The following is a 10,611-nucleotide window of genomic DNA, read 5'->3' as shown; positions in this document are numbered from 1 at the left end:
GTGCGGATGTAATTTTATTGGTTCGTGTGGATAAAATTTCAATGGTCGTGGGAATGTTATTTCGTAGAAATATCCGTATTTACCGAGGATTTAATGAACCAATACTTTGACAAATTTATTGATCAAATTTGTGTGTAAGGGTGATGGGAAATCCACGAACATTGATCCCTTATGAAAAATTGATGATTTAACAGTACCTCTATTTAAATTATCATTTAACATAAATTTCAGACAATCGTATTCTTAGTTTAATATCAAAGCTTTGTTGCTTTTACAGTAGTTATGGCTGGAAACAATACGACAAGAGAAGTTCCGAGTGTCGTGGAAATCTTTTTGCCACCTTTCTTTATGCTGATTTCATGTTCATTGGGTAAGAAGCTCAACATGTTTTTTTTTTTATTTTTGAAAATTTCATTATACGTGTACTAAGTTGTAGTAATTTTTTTTCCATTTAAATATTGATAATAGAACTCATGCATTTACAAATTGATATTTTGTTCATAAAATTAAAGCAGTGCTATGTAGCAAATATAAACTATTGTACACAATGTGCAAATATTTTATTTTTTACCTAAAAAACGTTCTTTTACATGTAAGATTACTAGTGTTCTCCCATAAAAATGCGAATTTTAAGGATACCTCATAAAGTACCTCAGAAAAATTATTCATTTTTCGCAATGTTTGGAAAATGATATTTTTGTTAGTTGACATAAGTAATATTATGAAGTTATAATCATATTTGGATATGGAAACGGTATTTAAAGCGTATCAAAAACAGTTGCTCGTCGCAGGGCATTTTTTCTCTCTTTAAGGATAACATTGTCAGCAATGATTTGTTTAGTACCTGATTATAAGGAATATAATTTGATGAAATTTACATCTTCAAAAGATCTGTAAAATTCAAGTGTAAAAAATTCAATAGTTTGACATCATAAATGGGAATAATGTAAAAAAGAACAGTGATCAATCTCAGAAATCCTGCAAACAAAAGGAATCTTGAACAAAATCACGGATCCCTGGAAACACCCCAGGTGGGATCAGGTGCCTAGAAGGAGTAAGCATCTCTTGTTGACGTGCGCACCCTCTGTGAGCCCTGTGTTGTATACGTGATACGTGGTATTCCGTAGTAAAAATTAGTGTATATATACATGAAGATATCGGCTTCCTTAATTTAGGATTTTTTAAATTGATAGCTTATAGGTTGTGTTTTTGAACTATTTTATATCATTCTAAGTGGACTATGGTTGAAAGAAGAGGAAAAACAAGAATTCTTAGAAGGATTTTGTTTTAGATGGTTGATTATCTATGAATTGTAGAGAGTGTTTATAATTAAACTATTGAATGCAATGCTAGGAAATATCTTAAGAAAAAAACAAGGAGTAGACTTTAATTTAAAATATGGTGGAATTCAAGATTGAACTCTTTTATGATTTTATGAGGTTTACTGCATAACCGCTTTTTGTTACATATTGCCAAAAAGGGAGATGTCAGGTGAAAATGCTGCGCATTAAATTATCACTCAGTAACCGTGTAAAGAGGGAAATGACTCTTTTACCTTAGAAAAAAGGAATTGAAACGTTGATACTACACAAATGTATCTGACAAATGATTCTAACTTTTAAAAGAATGTCACGGATTGCTGGACGTGTTGTCCAAAGGATGAGGAGCTTGGTAGACAATCAAAATGATGACCACAAACTGAAAAGGAAGAAGCAGGAAAAGTCGGTTGAATAAAAAATATATTTAAAGAATTTAGTATGCGATCTTTCGAGGACTCTATAAATTTGAGATAGGTACCTCAGTGACTTACTGAAAATTTAAATGTTCAGTGCAATTCGGGTTTCAAATAAAATTTTAAAATTCGAAAGAAAAGAAGCATAATACCTTAACAGTTCAACGAACGCCACGAACTACGTTTTGGCATCGAAACCTTTTTTTTTTTAATTAAAAGTTTAACCGAGAGAAAATGTTTTTTATTCTGTGTCATGAGAAGCAAGTTAATTTTAACAGCAATATGATTTTTAATGACAAGTAAGTATAGCCCTTTTAGCTTCTCGTATTTAAAAGGATATACATGTACTATATAAAAATCATGGAAAACGCACCTTACTTGATTTGTCGAATAAAAAGTGATCAATGTCTTAAATTTTTTTTTTTGGTCATTTCCAATCGATATACACTACAGTCAACGCGGTTTCCGTATTTACCGCGAGTCCTCGCGGTGTGATATTGATCGCGGTTTAACACAGGTAACTCAGGTAAAACCGCGTGTTCTCGCGGTACGGGTCCTCAACTAATCCACACCATCGCGGTTTGTGTTATCCGTCTCAGGTAAAAAATTATTCTCTTCATGAACGCGAGTTACCTCCCCCGACGGAAAAAAACACAACAGAACAAGGATGAATAGATGTAAAAAAAAAAAAAAAAAAAAGGATAAAACTAGTCTTAATTTATCTTTTTACTTAATATTTCACACCTCTTTCAGAAATTAAAAAAAAGAAAAAAGGAAAGAAAGAATGCATGATATGGAGACAACTAGATATATATATTGTGTGTTCATTTATTGTTCTTAACTCATTCGTAATTATACATATGCATTAATTTTGTAGATCACAGTACTGTTATTGATCATCCGATAACTCAATGATTTAATTGTCAATTGAAAACAACTTTTCCGTCATTTAACCATTTTAATAAGTAAAATAGTCGCAATATTTAAAAAAAAAAAGGAGCTCAGAATAAAATCTTCAAAGGAATAGATATTTTTTCTGTATTCCTTATTAATAATTCAAGTTTCCTTGAAAATTCTAAACTTGAGAAAGTACGTATGAACGTACAACATGTTTTATAATGCTAGACTCTTTTTCATGACTTCCAATCTAGTGCGCTTTGTATGGTATTTATCCAGGTATTAAAACAAACTATGATTCGGGTGTAAAATATGATTTAAAAAATATATCCTGTCTATAAATATTATCATTTAAACTTTAATTTACTTTAGATACATGTTTATTCGTAAATAGCAAGCTTCACCCTATTTTGATTTAAAAATTGAATTAATTTTCGGTCCATAATCAACTGATAATTCAAAAATTTAAAACTGATTCAAAGTTAGTTTTTCATTCGTTGTTTGTTTTCTAGTGACCGTTAACCTAGTGACTGACTTCCCATGCTCTGGGCCTCACACATTATCTTCATGTATGTGATACCCCTTCCTAAATTTACGGTTTTTTTTTTTAATTTATTTACCTTCAATTACAGGCAAAAAACGTTATTAATAGCTCAGAGGATGTTACAGCGTGTGCAAATATGCAACATTCGATTTTGAAATTTAATTTAATTTACACTGATAAAATACAATTGGAATAGAAGATTCTATGTGTCCCCGGGCTAGGTTCGAGTTTGTAGTACGCACAGTCAGAACCTTGGCACTGACACAGACAGGAAGTGTTATGTAATAGATATACACATGCGTCTGCACAACAATAGATTAGATTTCTGAAAGTTGTGATTTACCTGTATTGTATACCTGGACATGCAAAATTTTGCATTCATATTGAATAGGAATCTGCTTCGTAAAACTTGAAATACATCGCAAACTATGAAATAATTTGTCCATTTTATAAGTAGCAATTATTTTATACATTTTCCATTGATTCAATAAAACATTAAATTCTCAGGAACTATTAGAAAAATGAAATTACATTCAGAATTCCTCCAGAATTTGAAAGCTTTAAACAAACAGCAAGTTTTATGCATTAATATTACACAGAAAAATAGATTTAATAAGTATCTCATATTCAAAAATCGACGGCGATAGGAGAAGGGGGGGGGGGGGGTTAATGAGACGTACTGTTCATATTTATTGATTATTTTCTAAAGATATGCTATGTATATTTTGGGCATTCATGAAGTGTGTTGATTAAATAAATATATACAGTATAGTTTAAACATATACATACAGACAGATTTCCTGAAATGTCCCTCGCCGTTTATTTTCGATTTTTATTCTTGAACCCCCCCCCCCCCCACACACACACACACACAAACTAATCCTCGTGTTTCTCTACCCAAAATTACAGTGTGTAATTTAACACCCACTCCCTTAAATGATTTTGAAGTTTCTGTTTTGTGAAACCTTTCTCTTTGGTTTCAACAATTACTCTATCAGTCCCAAGTTTTTCAAAATCGTCGACCTATAAAAAAGAAGACTTTTATTGTTATTTTTTAATAGATTCTTTATAAGAGTATAACGATATTTTTGTGATTTCAGGATTGCGTTTGATCAGTTGATATAACCTACAGTACATGTATGATGGGTGATCAAGGTGTCAAGACCGGCTACTGAAATATGGTCATGTAATACATGCAGTTTTTACAGCTTGAAAACACGGTAATCGTAAAAGGGCTTGATCATCTCGTGAATCTCGAGAACCCATAGTCTTATTGTGGGCGACCGATAGGATTAGCTACGCCCCACTGCACACGCTGTGATTGTGTAATACATGTACACGTGTTTGTTCAGATTCAACTCATTTAGTTCATGACTTCTCTGCTAGATTATCAGCTGAGAACGCAACCATTTCATTCTTTTAGCTTTATAAAAATGACTATTGTCAACTTCTTTTAGAATGATGAACAGAGCTGTTATCCATTTTTTCATTCAGGCCCATAAGTCTAACAAATGAGGTGGTGATCAATATCGTTAATTCAAACATTCGGGATTATTGTAAATAATATTTGAATATGTTGGAAGAGGTATTTTTGCGTGAAATTATGTGTTTTCATTTTTTTTTCAGTTATATATACATTGCAATTTTCAATTCGAAAAAAAAACCACTGCCGTAATACTGTAAGAAAAAACTGCGTAATATAAATCGAATCGATATTAATACTACAATAAAAAAAATTATGTTGAGTTATAGATCTCCACAATATAATTCAGGTTACTTATTAGAAACTAGAACAATGATAATATTTTGATAGAATAAATGCCAAGTATCATTCAAATATCACCCTTTAGACTGAAAAAAAAGAAGATTTTATAAATTATTTCTAGAATTTTAAAGCTATATATGGCGTATCTGAGTTAAAAAATAAAAATACGAGATTGAGTGTAGATGAACATGATATTTGTTATTTACGTTCAAATTAAAATTTTCGCCGATTTTGAACTTGAATAACCCCACGTTTCTATAGTTAAATTGACTTTAAACTGTGTCTGATATTTAAATGCGGAGTTGGTATAAAATAAATCAGTTATTGTTTTAAATTTCTAATATCTATAAAACGCGATTGATTTAAATTGTGTAATTTACAGAAAAGTCCTATCTATATATAAGGTAATAAAACAAAAAGAAAGACCTTATTAATTTTAGTAAGCCTTAACTTATCAAAAATATGCCATCTATGACTTTAACATGTTTAAGCCACATTTAAAAAAAACGATCCTATACATTCGCAATTTAATATCCTTACTTTGACATTAAGGATTATCGATTTCACATTGAGTAAAATACGGTAGAGCACACCGTCACGGTAATCTCGTGTCCCCGCGATCACCGCGATGATAAAACCGCGACGGTATATCGCGGGAAGGATTAAAACACCATCGCGGGGCCGCGGGAAAATACGGGATCCGCGTTGACCGTAGTGTACTTTCTTGTTGCGCTAACAACATGATGAAGAAATCTAGTCAAACCTCGTTATCACAAATTAGATTAGACAGAGAAAAAAGCCGAGACATTTGAGAATACGGGATGTTAAGGTAATAATAAAGAGAGAAGTTGGTTGAACTCTAGTTGTCATATATAGCAGTTCAAGATATCGATGATTAACTGTTTTTGATATGCTATATTTAGAAATATCCTTTCGAGAACATTGGGGACTTCATCTGGCCTCTAGTATCGATATTGATCAACTTACCTGAAAAACTTTTGAAAGCAAAAAAAAAAAGGAATTGTCCTAACTTGAAAATCCTATTGTGGATTATCGTTTGACAAGAAATTATTTTTGAATACATTAATATGGGAGGCTGACTATGTTACAAAATAAAGTGGGGGGGGGGGGTGGGCATTGGCGTTTCAAGGAACATTGACTTGTTACCATTGTAAAAGATTAGAAATGCCTGTTTACACTAATAAAGCATATTTTCTTTAGTTTATATATAAGTATTTCTTCTTTTGTAGGTGTTTGTATATTGTTGCTTTGCCGGTTCGAAAGATTTGTCAAACGATTGAGATCCCAACACCGTATTACCAATAAAGATTTCGAGGTTTACCACATTGAAACTTTCTCAGGCCAACAAACATTTGACCCATCCAAATATAGAAACAATATTTCCAATTTCTCATTCCTCTCAAAGTTTGATCTGGAGGTGTTGAAAGTCCTTCAAACCTTTTCTAATAAACCTTCAGAGATACTTAAGATAGGCCTTCCAGGCTTAGTAACCATATGTTTAGGACCCTTTGCTATGCTTTTCTATCACTCTACAACAGATTTCTTTTGGCCGAAAAACAAGTATCCTCAGCTCCCAAACAATAACCAGTGTGTTTCCTGCTTTCTTACTCCTGCCGGACTTGTCTACGCCATCTCGTTTGGTTTTGCCTTTTCTTCAGCCCTTGCTAAGCAGAGTGATATTTTAACAAAGGTCACAGAAGAAATCAGCTTTATTGACCAAGCAGCTACTTTGACGAGTAAGCTGAAGTTAGCAAACAATAAAATCAGGATGGGAATTTACCATGCTATCAAATGTGAAGCGATCTACATGATACTGCAGATTGAAAATAGGAAGGCGTCTTCATTTGTCAACAAGCCAACTGTTGATGTTAAAAGTAATTTAGCACAAAGTAGTGATAAACTTTTAACACTAGTCAAAGGTTTCAAAATGTTCATGAATAGCGATTTTTGCTATGCATTTCAGAGAGTTCTGGGTAAAAAATGCAGAATTCTCTATGCACGACTGCACATATTTTTTTTTTATCTTTCCTTAAAAAATGTAAAAAAAAAAAAAAAAAAGGGGGGGGGGAACATTTGTAAAACTAAATTTAAAAATCATGCTGCTGAATTTTTATTGATTACATTGCCTTCTTTAATAAAATATTTTTTTTAATAACTGTTAGAATTTCACCCGTTTGTGTTGAAACATTTTTAAAAATAATATTGAAAATTATTACTTTCAATAATAGTTTTTCATGTTGATACTTTAATAACGTTTCAATATTAGTATTTGATGTTCATACTTTTAAAATTTTTATATTTCTGGCAGTTGCAATATGGGAAGTTCTCGGTCTACTTCAAAATCAAAATCACCCAAGTGACCACCATATTGATGACGTCATGAAAAAATACCTAATAGATTATATATCCAGACTCAACAATATATGTTCGGATGACCTCAGTGTTTTACATTCAAGGACACACTGGTTGATGTGAGTATCTTAAACTATAGCAGAAATAGAAAGGTTGTTCTTCCCTTATAGTAAATACTTTCTGATAGGGAGTTGTGAATTTTAGGACTCTTTTTTAATCATGAATATCATAGGTGATGCAATTATGACTAATAGGGTTTTCCATAAACCTGTTAAATTCAGATAGAAAAAGAATCTTTACTCAGGAAGTTGGCACTTAAAAGAGACATTTTTTACCTGTTAGCATTAGCACAGTCTTTATGAACAGATGTTTACCGATATGCATGTTATGTACATTAAGTAGTTTTAAAAAAGGTTTTTTTTTAAATGATCGACTAAAGTTCTTCTTATGACAAGAGGCCAAAGAGCCTTAACTGTCGCCTGACTAACTTATTATCATACGTGAATAATCAATGGAGACTTCTTTCAAAGTACAGTACCGACCAGACACAACCTAACAGAAAGCAAACCCAAAGCGCACCCTGGGTTTTCTTCCTGGGTTCGCTTGGGGTTCGCTATAGCTGACCCCGAGCGAACCCGCAGTGGACCCAGAGCGAACGCCGAAAGCGGACCCCAAATTCAGTAGCAAACCCAGAAAGCGAACGCGCGTTCGGTGTTGCGTAACAGAACTGTCAATCAGGATTAGCGATAAGAAGTGTTAACCAATCAGCGCGTCAACCGATCAGCATGCCAGTTTGTCTTTCGATGTAAATAAAACATGCTACAAGCAAAGCGTGTTAATGTACGGTGTAAAATTATTATTAACATGATTTAAAAAATTATTTATATTTATATTCTAATTATCCAGGTAGCAAGTTATATTTACACATTTATATTCTTTATTTTTTCTTATTTTTTAAAGTCCATTAATTTATATTGCGTAAATTTATCAGACAAAACGTTCTTTAATGTGTAAAAGAAAATAATGATTATCACAATTGTTACTATAAAATAAAGAAAAAAAAAGTATTTTGACAAATTAATAGCATTTCATCATCTCAAGATACTGTACAAGATTATGCATATGTTGATTTTTCTTTTACAAAAAAAATTCTGTAAAGCCTGATTTACCTTGTTGTTTTTTTTTTACTGAAATAAAAAGAAAAAAAAACAAAGCGCGATTTACATGTACATTACTGAACGAACAAATTATCGGTAGTAAATAAGCAATATAATAAGTCGTACAGTATTGTATTCTTTTAAGAAAGCGTAACTTTAAATGATAAAGCGTATTTAAGATGTTTAACGATTTTTTGTTCTCTGATGATAGGCCCCGTTAACTGCTTATTGTGATGATGATATTTTTATATCAAAACATCAGAAATGTACATTTTTACAACAACAAAAAAATAATAGTAATAATTAATAATTCCCAATACTTACATAAATGATTAGTCGACAAATGCACATGGCATGATTGTTGGGGTTACTTTTTATCCCTGATACTTATTATTATTTCAATTTCTGCAGATGGATGTTTTTTTTTTTTGTTTTTTTTTTAATGCTGATTTTTGAAATTCATAAATGGAAAGACGGATATAAGTATTCATTCATTTTTTAGGTCACTTTTAAGAACTTTTTACCCCCATACTGCATATCATAAAATCCAATTGACTCAAAACTCACAGACAACCTATATCATGTGATAGAACATGCCGCATTCGATCATTAATGACATCTTTACATATCAATAAGATAAAAAAGAAATAAGTCGGAGAATTACATTAATATTTATTTGTAATCTAAAATATATATTAAAGCTTATTTACACGTAGTTTCAAAAATATTTATTTCTTTTTTTTTTCAGTTTTCCAAAAGTCGATTAATTGCAGCAGTAAATATTTTTAATCTAAAATATCTATTCATAAATATTTTTAACTTTTTGTGTAAAACGTGATCATTCGTGTATGTTGTCAACAATAACGTTGCAGTAACTGTATATGCACATGTATCGATCGCCGAAAAAACAACAATGATCGATTTCACTGCTGTATTTGGAATAAACAAGGGGCGGAGCTTACTGGCGGCGAGATTAAAGCGGGGTCCGCTTCACGCATGATTGTGTATAAGCGAATCCAGAAAACGAACGCCGGGTTCGCTATAGCGGACCCAGAGCTGACCCAGAGCGAACCCGAAGCGAACCCAGGGCGCACCCAAAATTTCTGAAAGCTGACCCGTAGCGGACCCAAAGCGAACCCAGAAAGCGAACCCGGGGTGCGCTTTGGGTTCGCTCTGGTGTTAGGTTGTATCTGGTCGGTACTGTAGAGTAAAAATTTCCCAACATGATAGTTCCCTGTCCTAGTAGCATCATAACCCTCGACCAAGTGGTTATTAAAATCACTTCTCTGATAAAAACATCCTTTGCTTATTACAACATTCCCTTTAGCCCGCAGATGCTATATATCAAAATTAGTTGAAATTGGTTCAACATTTCAAGAGAAGAAGATTAAAGTGTTCAAAAGTTTACGACGATTAACGAAAACAGATACAAAGAGGTTCTCAGAAGACCTTAAAAAATACCTAACAAATTAGATGTACATGTATGTAAATAACAAAAATACAATTCATCATTTACTATTGTTTCACGAGTTTACAATTAAATCCTTTCATTGACTAGGTGGGTTTTTCTGATTACTCTGGGATTCTTTTCTCTTTATGGTGTGTTACTGATCCAAGCGTCATCTTATCGTATGGAACTCATGATGTGCACTTTGACACTTTTCTCCATTAGCATGCTTTGTTACATCGTCTCTGATCTAGACTCTCCATTTTCCGGTTTCTTCCGTATCGACATTTCTATCATTGTTGACGTCATATACAGGTTAGAGGTCATGCACAAGATGGCGTCTCTTGGATTTGAGGAGACTGTATGCTATCCCGACAGTTCACGTTTTCAACAGAAGAGATATAACAGTGAGGAGAAAGTGAATGACCCTACCGTGTACATTTAGTCAGTGTGTTAAATGAAGTCAGAAATCTCATTTACACAAAATTAATATGTTGTAGATAATAAATTGTTGATATTTCTAGGTGTAATTAAGGATATTCCTTATAGAATAAAGAATAAAGAAATAATGATTGACTTATCTATTTTGTTTAGATTAAAACATTGATACCAACAGAAAGATTTACATAACCTTGAAGTACTGCCAACCTCAGTACTTTGTTAATTGCATGAATCAGATTTGATGATAATATAGGA

The 10,611-nt window shown here is 32.4% G+C and overlaps 1 pseudogene; it reads left to right on the top strand.

Annotated features, from left to right (window-relative positions):
- The first annotated feature begins 282 nt into the window (after nucleotides 1-282).
- On the top strand, nucleotides 283-10,372 carry LOC133201998 (uncharacterized; annotated as a pseudogene).
- The last annotated feature ends 239 nt before the right edge of the window (nucleotides 10,373-10,611 follow it).

The sequence above is a fragment of the Saccostrea echinata genome, unplaced genomic scaffold, assembly GCF_033153115.1.
Source record: "Saccostrea echinata isolate AGI-Se365-2 ecotype Australia unplaced genomic scaffold, CSIRO_AGI_Sech_v1 ptg000046l, whole genome shotgun sequence".
NCBI classification, from domain to species: domain Eukaryota; kingdom Metazoa; phylum Mollusca; class Bivalvia; order Ostreida; family Ostreidae; genus Saccostrea; species Saccostrea echinata.
Note: the sequence above shows the minus strand (reverse complement) of the source record. Positions and strands in the feature narration are given on the sequence as shown.